Genomic DNA, 24,274 nt, shown 5'->3' with positions numbered 1-24,274 from the left:
TCCTGCAGAGAAGAGACAAATGCTATTTATTGTATCCTGTTTTTTTTTCAAATTTAGTATTTAAATTAGTTTAGGCTCAATGATGTTTCTAAACACTTTTTCAAGGTCATAGAAGTTAAAATATGTCAAACTTTCAAATCCCTATGAAATATAAAAGCAAATAAAACACAGAAACTATATGGCAAAATACTGAAAACTAAGAGGAAAAGATCATAAAAAGAGTATAAAACAACAGGACAAGGAATGCCATCATAGATGTCCATGACAACATAAAATATAAAGGATTTAAATGCACCTACTAAAAAATGATTCTCATATAGAGTTACAAAACAAAGAAATGACAGGGAGGGAATTTTTAAAAAGCAGAGATAAAGAGAGCCTGCACACTTGCATACACGTGCACACCACACACACAAAGGCGGCAATACAAGTAAATATCTTTTAAAGAGAACAGAGAGGAAGATGTGCATCCGCACTGGAAAGTGAAATAGGATAAACCCACTCTGAAATACTTCTGCTAAACAAAGTGCAGAGCAAACGTACTGGAGAAGAAGCCAATCCCAACTCCTCTCATGTGCAAACATTGTTCCTGCAAGTTAGTGAACGAGAATCCAGCAGATTCCTGCCAGGATTGTAAATAGGCGCCAGGGCCAGAGAGCAGGTAGGTCACAAGTATAAAGAGCTTAATAACTGGCACAGAGTATATGTAGAGCCAACAGTTAACTCTGGCAAGCACTTCTGGCATGGAGGCCACACTAAGCAGGGGTTCTGAGGTAATGCGCATGCCTGGCATACCACGGATTTGGGAAACACTGCCATGGCTGACTTCTGAAAAAGACAGGCAAATGTAGGGAACTAGGGGCACTGCCCTGGAAATTCTGGGCGCTTCAATAAGAGAAAAGACACCGAACCCTAAGGCACCACTTCTTGTTCCAGTCACCTCCAGTTCTGATGCTCCTTCCCCTCGCTCTACACTGTGGCCACTGGAGTCAGAAAATTAAACTACAGTAAACCTAAACTGTTCTCTTCTTCTCTTTACCACCCTGAAAGATTAGGAAAAGCACACATCAAACTCAGCTACAAGGCCTCTCACTTCCCAAACTGGACAAGCCCACACTGCATTCACCCTTTACTCTATTTAACAAACAGATGCTGGGGACAAAGTGAGAAACAATATGCCATGGTCCCCACCTCTGTGAAGCTAACATATTGTGAGAAAGATACTATTAGCAAGTGCAGTAAGGATCACAGAGAAACAAAGGGGGCATAAATACCCTTTATCACAGAGGGAAGTAATCTAATTGTCGGGGGAGGGAGGGGAGGGCATAAGAAAGCCTTCCTGAAGGTAGTAACATTTAAATTAAGAACAAAAGATAAAACTGTGTTGCCCATATTAAGAATGAAGAAACAGGGGCGCCTGGGTGGCGCAGTCGGTTAAGCGTCCGACTTCAGCCAGGTCACGATCTCGCGGTCCGTGAGTTCGAGCCCCGCGTCGGGCTCTGGGCTGATGGCTCAGAGCCTGGAGCCTGTTTCCGATTCTGTGTCTCCCTCTCTCTCTGCCCCTCCCCCGTTCATGCTCTGTCTCTCTCTGTCCCAAAAATAAATAAACGTTGAAAAAAAAAAAAAAAAAGAATGAAGAAACAAGTGTCCCAGACAAAGAAAATGATGAGCAGTGGCAGATAAGAATGAGTGTAGTCTGTTGGCAGTTATGAAAGAAGAGCATGTCTGGATGGTGTAGGTGAGAAGTACAGGGGGGAGACGATAAGGCTCACAAAGTAGGCGGAAACAAATCCTGGAAGCCATTATAAGAATATGGAACTTCAGGGGCGCCTGAAGGGTGGTTCAGTCAGTTAAGCATCTGACTCTTGATTTCGGCTCACATCATGATCTCATGGTTTGTCAGATCAAGACGCATGTCTTGATGAGCACTGAGCCTACTTGGGATTCTCTTTCTCCCTCTCTCTGTGGGTCTCTCTCTCTCTCTCATTCTTTTTTTTTTTTTTTTTTTAACATATTAAAGGGGCTTAAGACACAGCCAGCCAAGCAGAGATAATATAGAAGCAAGTGATATACAGGACTGTGGCTTGGGAAATAGATCTGGTTTATGGCTAGATTTAGGGGGAGTTAATTTTATACAAATGGAACTAAAGCAATGGAGTAAATTAGATTGCCTCAGAAAAGGTGTAAAATGAGAAGAGAAAATGTCAGAGCCCTGAGGAACTTCAACATTTATAGGTGAGGTGGAGGAGAAAGAGTTAGCAAAGAAGACCAAGAACAAGCACTGGCCAAAGAAGGAAGGGGTCAAGGAAAGTGTTGTTCCAGAAAAACAATGATAATGATGGTTAGGACAATGATAAGGATGTTGCTAGCTAACATTTACTGTGAATGAACTCTGTGGAAAGCACTGCACTAAGTAATCAACATTTATTATCTAATTCAACGATTATAACCATCTATGTGGTAGGAACAACACTATCACCATTCTACAAGTGAGGAAAACTAAGGCACAGATACTTTAATTAATTTGCCTAGGATCACATATATAACAATAACAGTGCTACAAATCAGTAGAAAAGACTATTTCTGGAAGTAAACAGTCAATGTATCAAATGCCCTGAAGTCAAGAAGACAGGTACCCAAATTGAGTCCACTAGGTTTAGTGATATGGACGTGATTAATGGCTCCAATCAAAGAAATCTCAGTGGAATAGCATGGAAGGTTCCTCTCATTTTCTTAGATCCTATAGCCAATCCATCGGCAATCCATGAGTTTTGCCACCAGCACCATTATTAAGTACAGTAGACTTTAATGGTTTACCTGCTTCCATTTGATCCCTACAATCCATTCTCCACACAGCTGCCAGACTGATTATTTTAAAATGCAAATCAGATCTTGTCACTGCCTGCTTAAAACCCACTAATGGCTTCCATCACACAGAATAATATCTAAGCTCCTCATTATGGTCCAAAAGCCGCATATGATCTCACCATCCTCTTTGCCCTCAACTATAACCATCTTCCCTCCTGCTCCTACCACAGAATGGTCTTCTCACTCCTTCTACAACAGGCTATGCTGGTTCCAAACTGAGAATGAAAGTAACTAGTCTCTCTAGCTCATGCTGCATCCCCAGAGATTAGAGAAGTTAGTTCCTGATACATAACACAGATTTAATATATATTTTTGGATGGATAGGAGATAGACAGCAAGAACATAGACAACTTGTAAAACAACTTGGTCACAGAGGATGATGGCAAGTGGAGTAGGCTTTTTGTTTGGCTATATGAGAGAAATATGAGCATGTTTAAATAAAGGATATTAGGAAATTATCCAAGACCTTGGGAAAACCTGAAGACCTCATAAACTCACAATGTAAGAGAAAAAAAATCAGTTAGGAAATTAATCAATTTAGGAAAAAATTAAAGTTATACAAGAAAGTTACAGTACAAAGGGATTTCACTCCCTATGCTGAAGTTTTTTGTTCTGCAATTTGAGGGGTTGAGGAAAATCAGTAATTTCCAACCACTACCAAGGACTTCTCTTTACTTAATTATTTTCCTTCATGATCGCCCATGGTTACTTCACACTGAAAGGAGGTTCTGATTAGCAATTACATATGTCTGATTAATGAAATAATTACACTTAACAAATGCAACTTAGTTGGCAAGTCCAAGGCTCAGGAAGATTAACTGATTCATTTAAGGTCACAGAAATATTTTTTAAAAGAGGATGCCGTTGTCTAAAAATGAAGAAAATGGTCCAAATTAGTGCAGGAAATCAATGGAACCAATTCCAAGCCACATACTAAAGGAAATGACTGAAAGATTTTAGAAGAATAATGAAGAAGGTATACTTTTTAATTAGGGGAAAAAGCAATAATAAATCCCAGAGAATTCTTTAAAACTTACATTAAAAAGTCATGGTCAAACCATGAAGGAAATTAAACTATAGCATGACATTAAAAACTGGTGTTGTGCAGGAGAACCAGCTTGAAGCTCACACTAGGGTCATTCTTTTTTGAGAGTCACAAAAATGGTTGAATACCTTAAAAAGTTAAATGGGAAAAAATATAACTAAAAAAAAAAAAAAAAAGACTACATAGGAGTCACAATAGTATAATTAGTAGGAACATAAACTCTGCAGCCAGACTGCCACGATTCGAATCATAGTCATGCAAATTATTGAGTTCCTCGCTCCTACGGGCCTCCTCTCAAATATGAGCTCTCATGGTAACATGCTACCTCCTTGATAAAGTTGCCATGGACAGTAAATAAGTTAATATATGTAAAGGGCAAACACTTAGACCAGTGTCTGGAACAAATAGTAATTACACTAGTAACATCTATATGTGAGTATTTGCCATTATCATTATCACTATCATTATTATCATTATTTGGGATATATGGATGGTGAAGCATAGAAGCAGTGGGAGAAAATACAACAATCTGACTTCACAGGAAAATAGAAGCACCCTACCAGATAAGTGTGAAAGGAGCAGAAATAAATAAAAAGTAGAAAAACAGGGGCGCCTGGGTGGCTCAGTCGGTTGAGCGTCCGACTTCGGCTCAGGTCACGATCCCGCGGTCCGTGGGTTCGAGCCCCACGTCGGGCTCTGGGCTGATGGCTCAGAGCCTGGAGCCTGCTTCCGATTCTGTGTCTCCCTCTCTCTCTGCCCCTCCCCCATTCATGCTATGTCTCTCTCTGTCTCAAAAATAAATAAATGTTGGGGCGCCTGGGTGGCGCAGTCGGTTAAGCGTCCGACTTCAGCCAGGTCACGATCTCGCGGTCCGTGAGTTCGAGCCCCGCGTCGGGCTCTGGGCTGATGGCTCGGAGCCTGGAGCCTGTTTCCGATTCTGTGTCTCCCTCTCTCTCTGCCCCTCCCCCGTTCATGCTCTGTCTCTCTCTGTCCCAAAAATAAATAAACGTTGAAAAAAAAAATTTTTTTTTAAATAAAAAAAAATAAATAAATAAATAAATGTTAAAAAAAAATTAAAAAAAAAAGTAGAAAAACATATGGATAACAAAAGAAATGTTCATCTTTACAAATGAGTTACAGACACCAATATGGATAACACGAATATAATGTGATGGGGGGAAAAAGCAAGTCACAGAAGTTACACAGCAGATGACACCATTGACAGGCCTCCAAACATGCAAAAGTAAATAATAAAATATGTAGATTTAGATACATCTATGGTATAACTATAAAAAAAGAAGCAAGAGTGTATTAGTTATCATTTGTGTGAAGTGATCATCATGGAATGCAGGACTGTGGGTACTCTGAGCAGAGAGGGAAGCTGTGAATGAAGGTCACACAGGCAGCTTTTACCATTCCACTTTTGAAGCGGAGTGGGGACACCTAGATTTTTAAAAATTACTCTGTATGTCTTATATAGAGATATGATATATTCTTTGTGCATGTGAAATATTTTATAATAAAAAAGGGCAAACGTTTACTAATATGTTTTAAAGGCAAGAGAAGTTTGTTTTTTGTTTTTGTTTTTTTTTTTTACCTAACTAGTAAAATTGCTTTTCTTCCTTAAAGCTCAATGGAGATTTTCTTCTTTAATGATAAGAGCAAATTAACTAGTTTAAGAATTAAATATATTTCAGGGCGCCTAGGTGGCTCAGTCACTTGAGCGTCTGACTTTGGGCTCAGGTCATGATTTCACGGTTCCTGAGTTTGAGCCCCAGGTCGGACTCTGTGCTGATGGCTGGGAGCCTGAAGTCTGCTTTGGATTCTGTGTCTCCCTCTCTCTCTCTTCCTCTCCCCCACTCATGCTCTCTCTCTCTCTCTCTCTCTCTCTCTTTCAAATGAATAAATGTTAAAAATTTTTTTTTCATTAAAAAAAAGAATTAAATATATTTCTAGAATGGTCAAAAGCAAATTCTACTAGCAGTGTACCCTAATTAAAAGAAGACTGTTCTCATCTGAGATATATCACCAAGCCTAAATAAGCAATTCTTAGCTATACATTTAGGACAACCAATATAATTCCTAGTGCTTACTGCCATTACTTCAAATGGGAGAGCTAATATGATGCTTCTAATTCACTGTAACCTATCCTCTAAATAAATACTAAATCTTTAAAAGGGTTATATAACTTTGCTTATGGCTCAGATTACTGAGCACATTAGGCTACAAAGTTCAAACAGAAGATCTTAGTCACAGAACAATATTTATACTTAGTTCCACAAAACAGACAACTTGAACCAAACATAACAAGAAAAGACATAATTACATATAATTAATTATGTCATTTCCATTAAAAATTATGAAAGATACTTGCAGACTTTTAGACAACCCACACATTCACTACAGAATCCATACACTACAGAATCTTATATATTAGGTATTACTCAGTCCAACCAATTCATTTTGCAGATGTGAAGACTGAGGCACAGAGAGCTTACATGCCTTAGACAAGAAAAGGACTAGGAAAACCCAGTCTTCCAATTTGTTATCCAATGTTCTTTTTATCACACTACACTGATTCTTTTGCAACATGAACATATGCACAAGGATGCAAATATATTAATGAGTCTGCAGTTTTTCAACTGGCTCTGCAAGTTGGTAAACATCCCCACCTCAACTATGCTCATCCTGGCTCTCTACAGTGACCTAACTAGAGGGCATATAGATAGGAAAGATGGTAGTGTCTGCACTTTTTCTTTCTCAGTTACTGTGAGGCCAGGGCTCCCAGGGACCTTCGGTCCCTCAATTGCTGTCCTATCTAATCTTCTGGACTGTGTACAGGGAGATATGGCTCTGCCTTTCTTTCCTTATACACACTAATCTAAAATGACATATCCACCTGTAATAGTCACTGTAGATCTCTCCCAACCCCAACCACGCCCAGATTCTCTAACAATCACACTCGATATAAATTAAGAGAAATTAAATAAATAAATAAATAAATAAACAGCAAATAAATAAATAAATAAAAGTCACGGCTCTCTGATTTACACAAAAGCTGTCCTGATATTTTTTAAAGACTCTAACATGCAGCATAGGCTTATCTTCAGTGTTGTCTTAAATTTAACATATGTACTGAGGGAGTGGTTGGTTTTGTTTGCAGGTTTTTTCCACTTTAAACAAAATAAACTGACCTAAAAAACCATAAAGATTCATCATGTAATTTACTGTAACAGAAGACAGTTATGCCATAACAGAGACTGCTGTAGGGATGTATTTGTATGCAAATCACCTATTAAATTTCATCTTAAAAACAGGAGGACAGCCCTAAGAATGATGCTCATATACCTGAAAATATAATTATAAAACGTATTCATATACTAATCCCTGAGACTGCTTCACAGCCCAGTCTTAGCATAAAGTACATTGTCTGGCATAAAATAGTCAACTGCTGTTGCAGGAGCATGTTGAGAAGGGTTCTTGTCATTCCAAAATTTCAACCATGGTCAGATTCTCCGCCCCATTCTAAAGTGAGGTGACAATGAGTCACTGAAAGCTGAGTCCAGAACCTCTCTGAGAGTATCCACAAAGCAAGAAATCAAGCTGTCCCTAGACTCTATATACCATAATTCCTACACATGTGTACTTTCCAAACATGAGAATGCTTTTTTTTAATATTAAAAAAAAACTCATTTAAAACCTCAATAGTGGCTTTTTGCTAGTAGGCATTTTCTCAGTCAAAAGCCATAAAAACACAAATACTACCATATGAGATGGTTCCTTTTTTTAAATTAAAGTAGAAATTGTTCTTAATACTCTAGACTGAACATAAATATGTCATTTTAGACAAATGTAATGAACAGTGTACTATTTTTAGAAACAGAATCAGGTTATACCGTTGGTCAGGAAGCCAGGCCCTGAGAACACATGTCCTATACCAGCATTATTACTCTATTTCACTTGCAGTCATCTTCATATCTTACAAACCTCTACAGTTTGTGCAACTGAAGTCCTCTCAATGAAGTAAATCCCCTCTGCTTTCCTTCAGAAAGTCAGATATCAAGAAATTGTCTCGTGGTTTCCAAGTCAGCACTCAGCTGGGTAACCCATTCTTACAAATGCCAGGCAACAATGCCACTCCAGGCTACCATGGCGAAATGTCAGAGATCGGGGTATGGTGGCCCAGGTGGCCAACTCAAGTGTTCAAGAATCATGCAGGTGACATTTGAAAAGGTAAGAAAAACATGGCATTCTGTAAGAAAGAGGTAGGAATGTGATTTATTATACTTTTTTATTTTATTATAGTTTAGGAAATTGTCAACAGTTATTTTATGGATAAGAACTTGACCATGGCAATAAAAAGTGCCCACAGAGAACAACAACCCAAAAAAAGCCAAAGAGTACTTCATCTGGTGGCAATCACATTGGCTTCACGTTCTTGGGGAAGGTAAAGGGAGGAATGAGGAGGAGACAGTGTAAAATGTGTGTTCAAGGCCAAATGAACCACTTGTGGGAAGCTTAGAGTACAGACAAATCAGGGCTTGGTGATGAGGAAGACATTTAAGGAGTTAGTTCCTTATCTTACCATAAGCCACTGGAGAGGTTAAAAAGGGAAGAAGGAGCAACAATTTTGCAGTTTGGGAAGGTCTTTCTGGGTGCAGTATCCTTTGTTCAAGGCTTCCCATGTACTATTTGTGGAGTGCGTAAATGTGATGTCCCCTAAATAAGGAAAGTTCATGGACAAAATGCCACATACTAACTGGGCATCTTTCAAAGCCAGATGAAACTGCATCTTCTTGATGATGTTTTTCCTGTCCCCTCCCTCTTATTCCAGTCAACAAAAATGTTTTGTTTTCTTCTCCCCTTTATTTTTAATCTTCCTTACTCATGATTTTTTTTAAACTGTACTGCTTCATTCTTTTTTTTTTAAGTTTGTTTATTTTAGAGAGAAAGCGAGAAGCAGCAGGGGAGGGGCAGAGACAGAGGGAGAAAGAGAGAATCCCAAACAGGCTCCCCACCACCAGCGCAGAGTGGGATGCAGGGCTCAAGCACATGAACCATGAAATCCATGACCTGAACCAAAACCAAGAGTCAGATGCTTAACAGAACTGAGCCACCCAGGTGTCGCATACGTTTGATCTCCAGACCCGAACCTTCCATTTCTGATTCAGCTACTTGTCTCCACATTAATATTCTACCAGCACCTCAAATGCAATAGATCTAAAATAAAACTCATTTTTTATCCTCACCCACAAACCTCCTGAGTTCACATTCTTGCAATCACCCAGGCCTAACGTCTTTCCATCATCTTTTATTCATCCCTCTCTTTCACCATCTCCAATTAATTGTTTATTTCTGTCCAATCTATATCAGCAACACTTCTCCAATCCCACAGTCACTAACCTAGCTCTTCAGTCTCTAAGAAAAACTCAGGGCACCTGGATGGTTCAGTCAGTTGAGCATCCAACTTCAGCTCAGAACATGATTTCACAATTCGTCAGTTCGAGCCCCACATAGGGATCACTGCTGTCAGCACAGAGCCTGCTTCAGATCCTATATCTCCCTCTCTCTCTGCCCCTCCCCTGCTTGTGCACTCTCAAAAGTAAACATTAAAAAAATATATATCTTATAACCCTTCTTTATTAGTCCAAAGGTTTCTTTCCTGACTCAGTTCATCCTTTGGATTATTAGATAATATATCTTATACTCCAACTTTGATTATAATATTTTGAGGACACAAAAGACTTCTATCTCATAGCTTACTAACCCAGTCCAAATTTTCTGGCCTAGGATTAAAAGCCCTCCACGTTGGGGCGCCTGGGTGGCTCAGTCAGTTAAGTGTCCGACTTCGGCTCAGGTCATGATCTCACAGTTTGTGAGTTCGAGCCCTGCGTCAGGCTCTGCATCAGGCTCTGTGCTGACAGCTCAGAGCCTGGAGCCTGCTTTGGATTCTGTGTCTTGCTCTCTCTCTGCCCCTCCCCTGCTCATGCTCTGTCTCTCTGTCTCAAAAATAAATAAAACATTTTTTAAAAAATTTTTTAATAAAAATAAAATAAAATTTAAAAAAAGTCCTCCACATTCTAGGCCACACCTAATCTTCAATCTTTTATCTTCACACTATTTCCCTTCAAATAGTCTCCAATGATTTTCTACACCCACCCTCTCTATCTGACCTGGTAAATACTGGGTGCTCAACACAAGTTGATTCCTTCCACATCAGTTTGCTATATTCTCTTTCCCCATCTATCTCGGTTTGCAGGAAAACACTCTATCATTCTATATATGTGATTATCACACAGGAAATTACAATGTTCATGGAAAAGCCTACAATATCTAAGAAACAGAAGGACTGAGAAAGAAGAGCAGTGGCTGAACTCCAATGTCTGAAGAAGAAGGCAGTGACAAGCAGGATGCCATACAAGCTTCAGAACATTTGAAAAAGCTGGGGTCATTATACCTGGGATGACGGATGCTAACAGCCCATCCGAATTCTTCTACATGATCCATTTGTCTAATAGAACTTATAGTCTAGTGAAGAAGATGAATACGTATGGATTTGATAATGCAAGATGGTAAAATCATGCTCCAATCAGGGTACAAAATGTCTTGAAAACACAAGGAAATGACAATTCTAAGAGGTGAAGAAAGCTTCACAAAAGACCATGAGATGGAGCCTTAAGGACAGGTTCCAAGAGAAAAATATTCCAGACAGCAGAAGCAGTCTAAAGGAAAGTAGAGATGGAAAATGCTAGACATGTGAGAAACAGGAAAATAACTAAGGAACTCCCTCAACTATTACTATTTTGAAAGTCTCTAATTATTACTTACATAGTTTCAATGAATTCACCCTGAAGAGCTATTTGAGCTCAGCATTCTAATGCAGTGAATTCCTAAAAATATGCAGACGATTGTAGGATGGATCAGTTGTCATTAAAAAGGATTTTCAAGTCAGGTGGATCCTGAGCTGCGCTGTAACTCCTGAATGTAGTGCTAACCCCCCCTCCCCCCACCCCATTTACTCCCCAAAGGCTCCTCTTCAGCATTCCTGCCTCAGTATGAATGAACTGCTCTAACATCCTAGGATCCCAGTGAAGGTGGCTTTTCCACACACAGCGCAATCAAGAGAAAATTATACCTTTTAAGGACTAATAACCCCATAATACAAAATGTAAAAATGCAAAATCAAACCACGTAAATGTCTGCAGTCTCTACTACAAAGAATTCTAGAATTAAAAGAGACCTTAGGGGAAATCTGTGTCAACAATGTGACCCACACTATGTCTATTGCGTTCTTTCTCTCGGGAATTTAGGATCAAGTCTCAACGTATCAGTCTTTCCTTGTGCTTGGAACCAAGGGACACGTAAATACTCAGGGGCTGCTGAACAGTCACATTCAACCATGAACACAGGAAAGCGGAAAAAAAATGGTCAGCAAAGAAAGAACAGTGAAGCAAAGAAAGGCAAACAGTAGAGAGCAGGAAAGTTCCAGGTTTTCCAGTCCCTGGTCCCTAATAAGGTCTGTCTGCATTTGGCTCCCATCAAATTTCTTTCTTTCGTTTTCTTAAAACTAGTTCATGTTTGTTTCTGTTACTTGCAACAGAAGCTTAAATGAGGCAATAACCAAATCCTCTATAAAGTCAGTTGGTTGATTTATTACTGACCTACTTTTTCTATAATTTCTTTTCTCTTTATTTGCATTTCCTTAAAAGCCACAAACATGACTTTGGTATGCTATAGAGAAAATATGTGAACAAGGATCAGGAATCACGTTGAGCATTTTAAAAGAAAATCTCACTGTGCCCAGGAAGGAGAAAATATAGAAATACTCAAAGTAAAGCCTTGAGCAATTTGTACAGCAATCACAGATGCTAACTAACAAGTAGTAAATGAAATAGCTATCTGATTGCCCTCCTATCCAAACTCAATTTAATTCTGAGTAAACCAGATGGGTAGGTCCAAGTACGATCAATAGGGCATTTTGTAGGAATGTAGGGCATTTCATCTGGAATGCCTCCAAAGAACTAGTCACAGGCCTCCAACTACAGAAAAGTTTGGGCGCCCTACAGTGGTATCCCTAACCCAAACACAAATTCCAAAACTGAATACCAGACCATCTTAGGGCCTGGGCTTAGCTGTCCCCAAAGAGCAGTGAGACATTTACGCCATGACATAACCAGCACCTTCTGCTATTAGAGAGGGAAAGAGAAAGTAACAGAAGCTTACTATCATGGAACTCTGTCAAGGTGTGTGCAACTGTGTGCATATGCCAGATATCAAGATGTTCCAGAGGCAGATTCAGGCTCCCAAACCTGGATCCATACCAATCATTTCTGAACTACAGGTAGACCAGTTTAACATGCATAGCAAGTAAGAGTTGACAATCAGAAGTTTGAATCAATGTAGTCTGGGTAACTGCAGCATTTTATAAACAAAAACAATATTTCAGGACCCTGGAGTTAGAAGGGACACGGAGACTATGTCCAACTTCATCACTTTACAGAGAAGAGAGCTAAACATCTGAACCGAATCCCCAGCTATAATAAGTAACACGGCTGGGGAGCCTGGGTGGCGCAGTCGGTTAAGCGTCCGACTTCAGCCAGGTCACGATCTCGCGGTCCGTGAGTTCGAGCCCCGCGTCGGGCTCTGGGCTGATGGCTTAGAGCCTGGAGCCTGTTTCCGATTCTGTGTCTCCCTCTCTCTCTGCCCCTCCCCTGTTCATGCTCTGTCTCTCTCTGTCCCAAAAATAAATAAACGTTGAAAAAAAAAAAAAAAAAGTAACACGGCTGAGATAAAATCAAAGAATTGCAACCAGATAACAGAACCAAAAAGCATTATTTCCTAAAGTTCCTCTTTAATGGTTAAAATTTCATTTGTAACTTAAAAGAGATAAACATATTCAAATAGAGAAAACCTATGAAACTATTGTTGGGATCTTCTTTGCATATTCTTGTTACTTGGGTTTAGCAAAACAGTAAAGATTTCTGACCTAATGGGTTAACACTTTAGCTAAGATATTAGAACAAGCACCTTTAAAAGCCAAAAAACCGTGAGTTGATTCAAAATCTAAATTATGTTGTATGTTTGCAACCTCGGCAGACAGGCAGTTTAGGCACTGTGACAAAATTCTCCATGGCAGAGAGCTACTTATTTTAATATAAAAAAATTCCAGACGTTCACATAGGGCCCTAATAAAAGTCACCAGAAATTAGACTTATATGTCAGCAGGGACCAAAATTAAAAGAATGAATGTTTAAATGGTCCAAATATAAATTTGGTGTTCAAAATTGCTGGAAAGGGGCCACAGTACGGTGGATTTGGGTCTTCAAGGGCTGCTTTACCACAAGTATTAGGTAAGTCAACATATCACTGAAGGAAAAAGAAAAAAAAAAAACCATATTCCCTGGCAGTACAATCCACTCTTTATCGTGCAGCACAGTATTTTCTAGAAGACCACTAATAAAAAGTGCTGTTAGAACCTGTTGTATTTCCCAAGAAGTACTATTAAAGGTACTCGTAAAATACGAATTCATAAAAGATCTTTAAAAAAAAAAAAAACAGTACTAATCAGTACTGTTTTCAATCATGCAATTGATATCATTGCTTAAATTAGTATTTATAAACTGCACATTTAATAAAATTAAACATTTAAAAAGCTCCCATTAATCTAAATTGGCAATTTTATAAGTTACCTGAATCCTGAAGATTTTTGTTATAGACGAGACCAACTTTTAAAATCTATTTTGCCACCAGTGTTACAAATGGAAATATGAAGAAACAGACCAGAGGGTTCTGAACATAATGTATGCTTAATAGAGTCGGCTTTCAACTAATTTATAAGTCCTAATTGTAAGCCATATCTAATGTTGACAGTTTAGTCTACTGGTGGCAAAACCAAAAGCAAACTAAAATTTTCTAATCTCAACTGAGGAACTAAAATTTTTGTTCTATCATTCCAGAAAAAAAAAATTAAGAACTGAGAAGCTCTGATGATTAGTAAGTTAGATACTCATCACAAATAGCAACGTTCGTGCAATTTCACATTTACCTAAACCTACACTTGTAATCTCTGATCATTACTTTTCATAAATAACCTTACGTAAAAGAAAGAACCCTCACTAATATTTGAAGAAAACGATCTTCAAAAATTATCGTGTTAAGACCTCAGAATTACCACAATTATAGTCCTAAACCAAGGAATGCAGGAATGGTACCTTCCGTTCACACTTTCGTTCACTTTAAAACAGTCCACTGTAAAACTTACAAAACAGATTCGGATGCTTTTTTCCCCTTAAAAACAACAAGACTGGTACCTGGCATACTCGGGGTTTTGTTCGGTTTTGGCCTATTAGATACCAGCGGGGCCCGCGGGAGTCTGAGCCTGAGCCTGAGCCTGAGCCCGAGGCGCGGGCGACGCGGCGGGCGGGGGGGGGGGGCGGCAGTGCGCCCCCGGTGTCCCCTCCTCGCCTCCCGCCGCTCCCGGCGCTTCCTCCCGGCGCGTCGGCGCCCCACGCCCCTCCTGGACGCCCGGCGGGAGGCGCGGGCCTGACCGGCGCATTCCCACGCGCCCCGGCCCGTTATCCGAGCGGGCACTTTGGCGGGGCGGTCCTGCGCCGAGCGGGGGCTGCGGGGGCTCCGGGAGGCCCCCTGCGCGGCGCCCCTCCCCTGCCCCCTGCGGGCTGCCCCGCCAAGCCCCTCCCCGGGGGCCCGCGCCGGGCGAGCGCTTCCCTCGGGCTCAGGTTCGCGCCGGGGACGAGATAAGGTGTCAGCGAGGCGGCCAGACGCCTCCCGTAGGCGGGGGCGAAGCCAGCTTGACCTCCTTCCATCCACCCCCCCCAACCCCACACACACACACACACACACCGCCCGCGAGGGGCGCTCCTCTTCCGCGCCCCTCCTGAGCTCAGGAAAGGGGGCGTCCCCTCAGGAGTCTGAAGGGGGCGCAGCCCGGCGCTCGGAGGGGATCAGGGGTCGGGGTCACACCTCAACTCGGCAGGGCTGGGGTGGGAAGGGGGAGGTGAGGCGGCGAAGGAGCCCGAACTTACCTGACTGCGCGGCTCCCCGCGCCGCAGTCGCGGCCAGCCAGAGGCAGAGGCAGAGCGAGAGGGGGCGCGGGAGGGTCCGCCGTGGGCGCATGGAAGGGCCGGGGAGCCGCCGCCGCCGCCGCCGCCGCCGTCCGAGCCTCGCTCCCTCCCTCCCTCCCTCCCAGGCTCCGGGCGACGGACGGGGCGGCGGGAGGCATGACGGGAAATTCCTGGGCACGGGCAGCCGAGTCCAAATATGAGCATGGGAGACGAGCGAGGGAGGACCGCGGAGCGCGCCCGCCGCGGACGGGGCCCGCTGCCCGGCCTCGGCGGCCGCCAACTCCCTCCTCCTCCGAATCCTCCTCCTTCACCGCCGCCGCGAGGCCGCCGGCCGCCGAGTGCGAGCGGGAGGTAGAATCTGTCTGCCAGGGCGCATCCCTCTCCAGGGTTGAGGCCCAAGAGCGGAGCCGAGCACCCCACCCAGGTCCCACCTGAGACCCCTGAAGGGGCAGAAAAGAGAGAAACCACCACGAGGAGACCGCACAGCGAGCCAGGGACCCGCCGGAGGACGTTTAAGGGGTTTGAGGAGACTGTTGTGTTGCCCCTAACCAGTTGAGAGCTTTGGGTAACGAGGGGATGAAAAGATGTGGCAAATACTTCTCTAAGTGTGGGAGGGTGAGGCTGGAGCGGCACTGTGCATTCAGGTGAGCCATCCAGCACGCAACAAACAGGCGTTGTAATTCTTAAAACCACCCACCCGCATTCCAGGTGAGCGGTCCCTGGACACCAGGTGTGTGTGTTCCGCAGGGTGGGGGTGGGAGGGGGGGTGGAGGTTCTTAGACAAAATTACAAAGCGACTCTTCCCAAACTAGTATTTGAATACTATATATGGACTTTAGGCAAGCTACTGTGACATCAGTTTTCCTAATAGCTAAATGCTGATGTTGAGGCCAGTCGGCCTTTCCTCCACCAACCTCTCTCCAGCCCTTACACTGGTTCTGTATTTGCTGTAGCTCCTCTAAAAGGCAGTGTTGAAATTTATTCCAAAGGTGCTACTTCTGATGACCGAAATGTCAGTCCCAGATGTTTAATTACAGGCCCAAGCCAGTAAGTAGTTCCCTGACTTTTCTTTGGCACTGATAACTCCTTCAGTAATCAAGTCCAAATGACCCTTAGCTTTTTAAGACAACATAATTATGTCTTGATTACTATAATTTATTATTTTTTTTATTCACACTAACGGGACAGGCCCTGGAGATGCAGGATGTTATATGATTACTTATGCGCATTTTAAGATGCTACAGAAATGATTTATTGATGCAAAATTCTTACGGGGTAAATGTCCAACAGATTTAGAGTGGATTATTCTAATATGAACTGAAGGATGGTAATTTGTACATCACACTGCTTGTTTTAAAACGCTTTGTTTGAAAATCAGAAACTTCGAAACAAATGTAATTCTGGCAAAGAATTAAGGCCCACATGTCAAAAGCCAGTCCATTTGCAAGGGGCTCCCCTTAAATCATCTGGTACTGACAAGCACAACCTCCCATGAATTACTCCTGGCAAATGGGCGGATTTCAGCCTTCATGTACTAGCAGTGATAATGGGACTAAGGGCAGATGATCTAAGTAAGCTAGGGGTAAATAAACTGCAAGACAGTAAATGAGGGATTTAAAAGACACATGGTATTATCATTCAGTTTAGCTCCCCAGAAGCTGGGCAGTGGGAAGAGGATACTCAGGAAGACTGTCGAGTATTCCCTCCCTTTCCTCTTCTTTGTATCTTTAACTGTGTATTACATAAGCATCTGTTTTTCTTAATTCCCTTACAACACCTAACATAGTTCTTTGCCCAGAGTCTAAGGAGTTGTTTAAAAAGAAAAGGAAATGAGAACAGTAATTTGTGGACTGACTTACAGGAGTGCTGAGCTGAGTGTAAGGAAAAACTTGTTTAAAAGGACTGTAATAATTAAGCCATATGTAAAATAGTTTAGTTGGCCTTATATACAAACACCTAAACTCATAAAGAATGCATTGTCATACAACCTAGTTCATATTAGTGTGAGTGGAGAGTGAAGTAATTGTGTCGATTCTGCCGACTTGACAGAAAAGCAGCAGCTGTTGTAAAGGCTTCGAGAAGTCTGTTGAAGAGAGGAGAAAGAGCTAAGGTTACTTGAATGCATGACAAGTGCCGGGAGCTCTGCTGGTGTTTTACACATGGTACTTTATGTAATCCCTACAAACATCTCTGAGCCTATTGTTTTTCATCCCTATTTTACAGCTAAGGAGACTGAGGCATAGATGATAAATTACGCTACTAGGAAGGGGTGAAGTAGTATGGGGGGATCAAGCCTCATTCCAAAGTCATATCTAGTCTTTTGACTGTACTGATCTGTCCTATTCTCCCTACATTTAAAAGAAAAAAAAAGGCACTCAAAAACTATATTCATTGGGCTCTTGCGGTTTGAAGTAACATGTGCCCTCAAGTTGCCTCAAGTCACAGGGGTAAAGGATACATGTGGAAATAAGACCTGAGGCTTAACCGGCTTGTCAGGTCGTCCTTTGTGGGCCTGGGAGGTGGGGGCCTGTGCCTTTGATAGGCATCAGGAACCAGAAAAGTACTACCACATTCTGACCACATTCCTATGAGCTTTGTACCTGGACGACTGAGACTTAAATCACGTATTTCACCACGTTTTCTCTAATGTCTTTTTTATTATGATCTTAATACCAACCGCGGCAACATACTACCTTAAGCATTGTTTGCTTTTCAGACAAAGGACCCACAAGAAGAGGTGACTGCTTCCCCTGCTCCCATCCCTCCCCCTGCCCAGCGATGTGCTGGTAAATAAATGTTGAACAACCAGATCTGAAGGCGGGAGATCTCAGCTGTAACAAAAATCAGTTTATGTGGTGCCAGTGTTCCCACCGACCCACGGCAGAGCTGGGAAGAGATTCGAGCACCAGCTCTCAGGCCTGTAAGGGCCAGCCCCGGCACACCTCTGCGTCAGCTCTTTGTCAGATGCCTTCAGAATGCGGCCATAATTCAAGGTGCACAAACAACCGCAGCTCTTTCCATCCTGTTCCCACTTGCTGCCAGTTCTCTGTCTACTATCAAATGTCCCCGAGGAGAGAATCTGTCACCATTGTGCTTTTAGGGGAAAGCTCTCCTTGGAGGCTATCTCGAAGCCACTGAGCAGCCCATAGGCTGGCTACCTCTGAGCTAGGTGTCCTCTCCTACTCCATCTGTGGCTAGGATGGACGGCTCACGTGCTAGACAACATGGTCACCCATGCTGAAGAAACAGACTGCGTTGCTACCTGCTTAGGGGGTTGTGGTCGGGGCGGCCTCTTTCGAAAGGAGGCTGTAAGCACGACAGGCTTTCAAGCGGTGGTCTCTCTGACGTACTGTTCTCAGCTCTTCAGTGAGATCCTCTCGGCCACTACACAGAGCTTTGGGACAGCTTCTCTGCCACGTACCCCAAGGAACATCTTGGGTAGGTGCCAACAACTGCAAACAGGAGAATGGACAGGTTAGGACTGGATAGGATTCAAAAGCCCCTCATTTAGGGGGAGAAACCCTATTAAGTTCAGTGAACATTTATCAAGTGCCGTTGTTTCAAACCAATAGTGATGATTGGAGAGTAAGGAAATCATCTCATAGGAGGATGTCATAGACGATCCAGGAGAAGGGTTTCCAGACTACACTCAATCCAAATTCCACAGATTCTGCTTTCCTAATCTGGGAAGTAGAACGGTGTGACTCAGCTCTGCCGAGAACACTTCTATATTGGTAGAAGCGTGCCCCTTGCCTCAGTGTGCTGGGGTGGGAGTGGGGTCGAGGAGAACTATTCTCAACAACGTGAGGGACACAGAGTCAATGCTGACTGGCTCACGGAGACACTTGAAATCTTCTTTTACACAGTGGAAGCCATCCCTTTTGTTAATTCTGGAGATAGTTGATGTATTCCCATGATGGATGCGCTACCTGATTCTCCCAGCTTTGGATAGGTGGCTGCGCTACAACAATAACTATTTTGACAAGATTTTCAATATTGTAGACCATTAAATAATCCTCTCTAGACCAGCAAAGCTGCTTGACTGTTAGCAAGATCGCATCACATAAAGTGATATATGCTACATCAACCATATACACATACAGAAGAAAAGAGAGCGAAGGGGAAGGAGCAAGAATGAACAGTTGAAACTGCACAGGAAAATTCTGATGGGAGACTTGATTCTACTTTCATTCAGTCTCTTAGTGCTTCTTCTGTCGAGAGCACCTAACCCCACAGTGTGTGCATCCAGTGTTTACAGGTATTTTTCGAACCACGCACAACTTGCCCCTAACTGCAAACTACCTCCTTCATATGTTCAGCCAAAGCAGCTGCAATCTGATCCAGTAGTAGAGGAAATCCCGGCTGTGCTGGGCTTTCTGGGAAATGGCATGTTGCTCTCCAAAATGGTCTCCTTACAGGATTTTCTGCAGTAGTTTAACCTCTGCCTAAATTTCACTCTGCGAGCTGCCATTAGAACTTAATCTCATAATCAGATACAGCTCCACTCAGTAGTCAGGGACCTGAGCTTCGGGATCAGATAGATCTAAATTCATGCATGGCCTCCACCATTAAAGCCCATGGGACAGTAGGCAAGCTACTTAACTTTGCCTAAGCTTTGACATTCTTTTTTCTTTCTGTAGAATGAAAAAATAAAGATACCACCATGCATGACACTTAGCACAATCCCATGCTACCTATGTACCTATGTCCTTAATAAATATCAATATAATACTAATATTATTAACCTTTATCATCACTTACCAACTTTCAATCACCAGAGTCACTCTTTGCCTTTAAGCTTTATCTGACATGATTTCCTGTGTCTGAAATGACTCATAGTTTCTCTGCACAGCTTAGAGTCCTACATTTGTATTCATAATCACCTCTTAAGGAAGTCAGTTCAGATTTAATAATACATTCAATGTGTGTTTTCTTCCAATACTTTTTATATTTACATCCACGTTTGCTAATAGTAAATATGTTATCAAATATGTTTTTCAGTCTTTACTTCCTCAAAGTAATCATATTAGAAGGCTGCACACACTGATGAATGATTATTCAAACTGTTTTGTGAAAACCACTTTTAGATTTGCATCAAAATACATGATGAAATTTTTAAAATATCTCCAACACAGGAAAATCATCTTCACATTCATTTATTCAAATATTTACTTATGCTTACTGTGAGCTGGGTAGAAAATAAGATAAGCTGGCAAAGTATTTAGTATCTTTTTTTAATGTTCAAAAAAAAATTTTTTTTTGGTTTAGTTTTGAGAGACAGAGGGAGGGAGAGAGAGAATGAGTGGGGGAGGGGCAGAGAGAGAGACACATACAGAATCAGAAGCAGGCTCCAGGCCCTGAGCTGTCAGCACAGAGCCTGACTCAGGGCTTGAGCTCATGGACCAAGAGATCATGACCTGAGCCGAAGTCAGACAGACGCTCAATCGACTGAACCACCCAGGCACCCCTAAAATATTTAGTATGTTAAAGTGGTAACTGCAAATAAGAGAAATAAGGCAGGGAAGGTTGCTAAAAGTGTTGGGGAAGTAACATTAAAGACGTACAAGAAAGAAGTAAGTCATGCTGGTGTGTGAGAGAGGAGGAACAGCAAGCAAAAAGTCCACACCCAAAGCACCCTGCCCTGTAGGAGGACCATCCCGGAGGCTGGCATGGGGAGAAGAGGGTGAAAGGGGACTGTGGTGAGAGCATCAAAGGTTGTGGCCCCAGAGGCAATCAGGTAAGGTCTTATGGACCATTTATAAATAAGGACTTTGGCTTCTTCGTAGTGAGATGGGAAGCTCTGATAGGCTTTACACACCGGAGTGACATAGTCTGATTTACATTTTAACAGAGAACTTTGGCTCTTCTGTCAAGGCGTGCAGAGACAAAAGGGGAGACCAGGTGAGAGATAATGGTGATTGGGTAGGGAAGCAGTGGACGTAGCAAAAAGGGATCAAACTGAAGATATATTTGAAATGTGGGGCCCACAAGATTTGCTAATATACCAAATGTAAGGTTTGAAAGAAAGAAAAGAATGTCTCTAAACTTTTTTCCCCCCCCCTGAGCATTACAGAATTGACATTTCATAAGATACATGTTAAATGTGAAATGGCTTTTAGACACACAAGATAATGTTCATCTGGGTGATTAAATATGAAAGTTATATGTATAGAGGGTGGCTGGGCTGCAGATATAGAAATGATATTCAAGCCATGAGAAGTCCATAGATTTTCTTTTTAAACTGTTGGTGACTATGTAAATTGGTGCGGCCATTGTAGAAAACAGTATGGAGATTCCTCAAAAAATTAAAAATAGAACTACCCTACGACCCAGGAATTGCTCTACTGGGTATTTACTCAAAAAACACAGAAACATTAATTCAAAGGGTTACTTGCACTCTTACGTTTATTATACAATAATATACATTACACATTATACAGTAGGCAAGCTATAAAAGCAGCCCAAATGTCCATTGATTGATAAACAGGAAAAGAAGAAGTGACATATTTCAGCCATAAAAAAAAAAAAGAATAAATTCTTGCCATTTGCAACAACACAGATAGAGCTAGAGAGTATAATGCTGAGTAAAATAAGTCAAAGAAAGACAAATGCCATATGATTTCACTGGAATTTAAGAAACAAATGAGCAAGGGGGGGAGACAAATCATAGACTCTTAACTACAGATGGTTATCAGAGTGGTGGGGTGGTGGGAGTGGGATGGGGGAAAAAGGGGCTGGAGATAAAGAGTGCACTTATAATGATGAAAAAAATAAAAAAAATTATTTTTTTTTAAAAGGTGAGGCTAAAGAGATAGGAAAAGTATGGAGGACTGGGAGGCAAATGAAGTTTTATTTTTATTTTTTTGAGAACACATTTGTGGAAAAAGACAAAATTTAGAACCAAGCAGAATCGATGAATAACCAAATTAAGTTATTCCCTTTTTATGCTTTTAAGTGAGTAAACATAAAATATTAATGATTTTGTGACTTATAAATGAGCTCTGAAACACCCTGATAATCTCTAAATATTTGAGGAATAGTAGCAATGGAACACAGGTATATTCCACCATTGTGACCACATTAAAAAGCCATCCCTATAGGTCAAATGGCCAAACATCCAATCGTTGTGATATGTAACTGACAGCTAAATGACAAGGTCCACCAGACAGAAGGGAATGAGAACATCTCTTCAGGGTTGGGAGAGAAACCTTTCTGAGGCTTAAATATATACAAAGCTTATGGGGCACCTGGGTGGCTCAGTCGGTTAAGGATCCAACTTCAGGTCATGATCTCTCGGTTCCTGGGTTCGAGCCCCACGTTGGGCTCTGTGCTGCTGACAGCTCAGAGCCTGGAGCCTGCTTTGGATTCTGTGTCTCCCTCTCTATCTGCTCCTCCCCCACTTGTGCTCTGTCTTTCTCTCTCTCAAAAATAAACATTAAAAAAATTTTTTTAAATATTGTTTAATATATTGTATCAAAGTTGATTTTATATTTTTCAACACTGGTGGTCCATAAAAGTAGACAGAGAAATCAACTTCAGTTGGCAGATTCCTATTCAAACTCTGGCTATGCCATGTAATTGTTTTACAATTCACATCTCTGGGATTTAGTGACCTTGTCTTTGAAATGAAAGTAATAATGGCTGACCTGCTGCCTATCCTGCAAGATGTTGGCAGGAGTTAAATGATATGAGGGGGCTTTCAACCTACTGATGTCTAAAGGAAAAGTCATCATTGAGGCAAGGTGCATGTTTCTAAACTCACCCACTTTTGTTTCTTCGTATAAGCCACAGTTCTTCACATAGCTCAAAGATACCTCTTTGAGATTCTGTTAAAAGAGAAAGGTTCACCAAGGAAATGCATAACAGACACACACAAAATCTAGTATAAAATTGCACAGTGAAAATCGCTTTGGAAAGCAACAGAAGCATCATACTTTCTTGTGTGGAAGAGAAACATAATGAAAACAGCAGTTTTAAAAAATTTAGTGTGTAGCAGGCTATGAGGGGAAATCAGAAGAGTAGCGCTGGGAAGGCCACCCAGGCAGGTGCAGATACCCAGATTGGAGGTAGAGTCCCTAGTCTAAGATATTAGCAGTAAGACTAGAGATAAACAAGGTGTTATGGTAGGAAAAGAGTTGCCAGAAAAAAATGCAGGATACCCAGATAAGTCTGAATTCTAAATAAACACCAGATAATTTTTAGTATATCCTAAGTATTTCATGGAGCATTATTTATAGTTTATCTGAAACTCAGTTTAATTGGGAAACCTATATTTTTCATCCTCATATTTTTCCGAGGCAGATTCTGAAATAAAATGTGTGCAATGTGACCACTGTGAAAGGGAGAGAAAGTCATCAAGAGCTAGTCCAGCGATTTTGTGGCTCCTGAAGAGATCCATAAAGATGTCAAATAGTTCTTTACAGACCTATTTATTTACCAGCCAGGGCATGAACTTTACTAATATTGTGGCTTTATTCTATTCTCGATATTTGGGTTTTATACCATCCAGTACAATCTATATGAACGTGTGTGTGCACGCCTGCTTAACGTGTGGGTTAATCAGCAAAGAAACCACCAGCTCACAGCTGCCTGGAGAGAATTACTGAATAAGAAACATGAATTGGAGGACCCGCAGTCAGTTTGTCTATCATCCTCCACCTACATGTATGCATACACATGTACACACATATGCTCAGACAAGGACGTCCCTTTTAGTGGAGGAATAGGGGGAGTTGAAAGATTCAGAGAAGGAAGGCTTTTTGAGGTGGTAATACAGAACTGAAAGCAAGGCAGGCAGGAGCATTCGGGAGGGTGACTTTCTCTGCCTAAAAGGTCCCAACCCTTGAGATCTTATCCCCTGGGAGATGCAAGTGAAAACCCAAAATAGTGCTGCAGAGCTTTAACCTGTATCTCTCCTACTTAATGATGCTGTCTGAAATCTCCTTCACCAGGTGCTAGTGTCTCACCCATGGAGGCTGAAAGGTCAAAACGACAAGGAGAAAGCAGCCTGGTTTCAACCCACTCCTTTTGTAAACAGAGGGGCAGACTAGGATTCGGAACTGATGATCACGCGTACCCAAGAACAGCCCATGGTAAAACCAGAAGGCCCACAGTGCATACGGCTGGGGAGCATTCTGGAGAAGACAGGTGGAGGAAATACTAAGGTCAGCCTTGATGACCGACCTGTGGCTTAGCGAAGGCTGCCTCGGAGCAGAAGTGAGTATTGCGAACTTTGGGATAATAGAGCTGTGGAGCGAGATTTGAATTCTACTACTGAATT

The 24,274-nt window shown here is 41.8% G+C and overlaps 1 long non-coding RNA gene across 3 annotated transcripts; it reads right to left on the bottom strand.

Annotated features, from left to right (window-relative positions):
• Positions 1 to 16,128: 16,128 nt before the first annotated feature.
• LOC124502635 (uncharacterized) lies at positions 16,129 to 24,274 on the bottom strand. Of its 3 annotated transcripts, none has more exons than XR_006959956.1 (3): positions 22,757 to 24,274; positions 18,257 to 18,446; positions 16,129 to 17,077 (listed from the first exon to the last, which is right to left on the bottom strand). It is a non-coding gene; the product is annotated as an uncharacterized LOC124502635 (long non-coding RNA). The 3 variants fall into 3 exon arrangements; XR_006959957.1 differs by lacking the exon at positions 22,757 to 24,274 and adding an exon at positions 22,242 to 22,267; XR_006959955.1 differs by lacking the exon at positions 22,757 to 24,274 and having other exon boundaries at positions 18,257 to 18,642.

The sequence above is a fragment of the Lynx rufus genome, unplaced genomic scaffold, assembly GCF_022079265.1.
Source record: "Lynx rufus isolate CCGP_SWC_20201006 ecotype Redwood Valley unplaced genomic scaffold, mLynRuf1.p SCAF_7, whole genome shotgun sequence".
NCBI lineage: Eukaryota > Metazoa > Chordata > Mammalia > Carnivora > Felidae > Lynx > Lynx rufus.
This window is presented reverse-complemented; position numbering and strand designations above follow the sequence as displayed.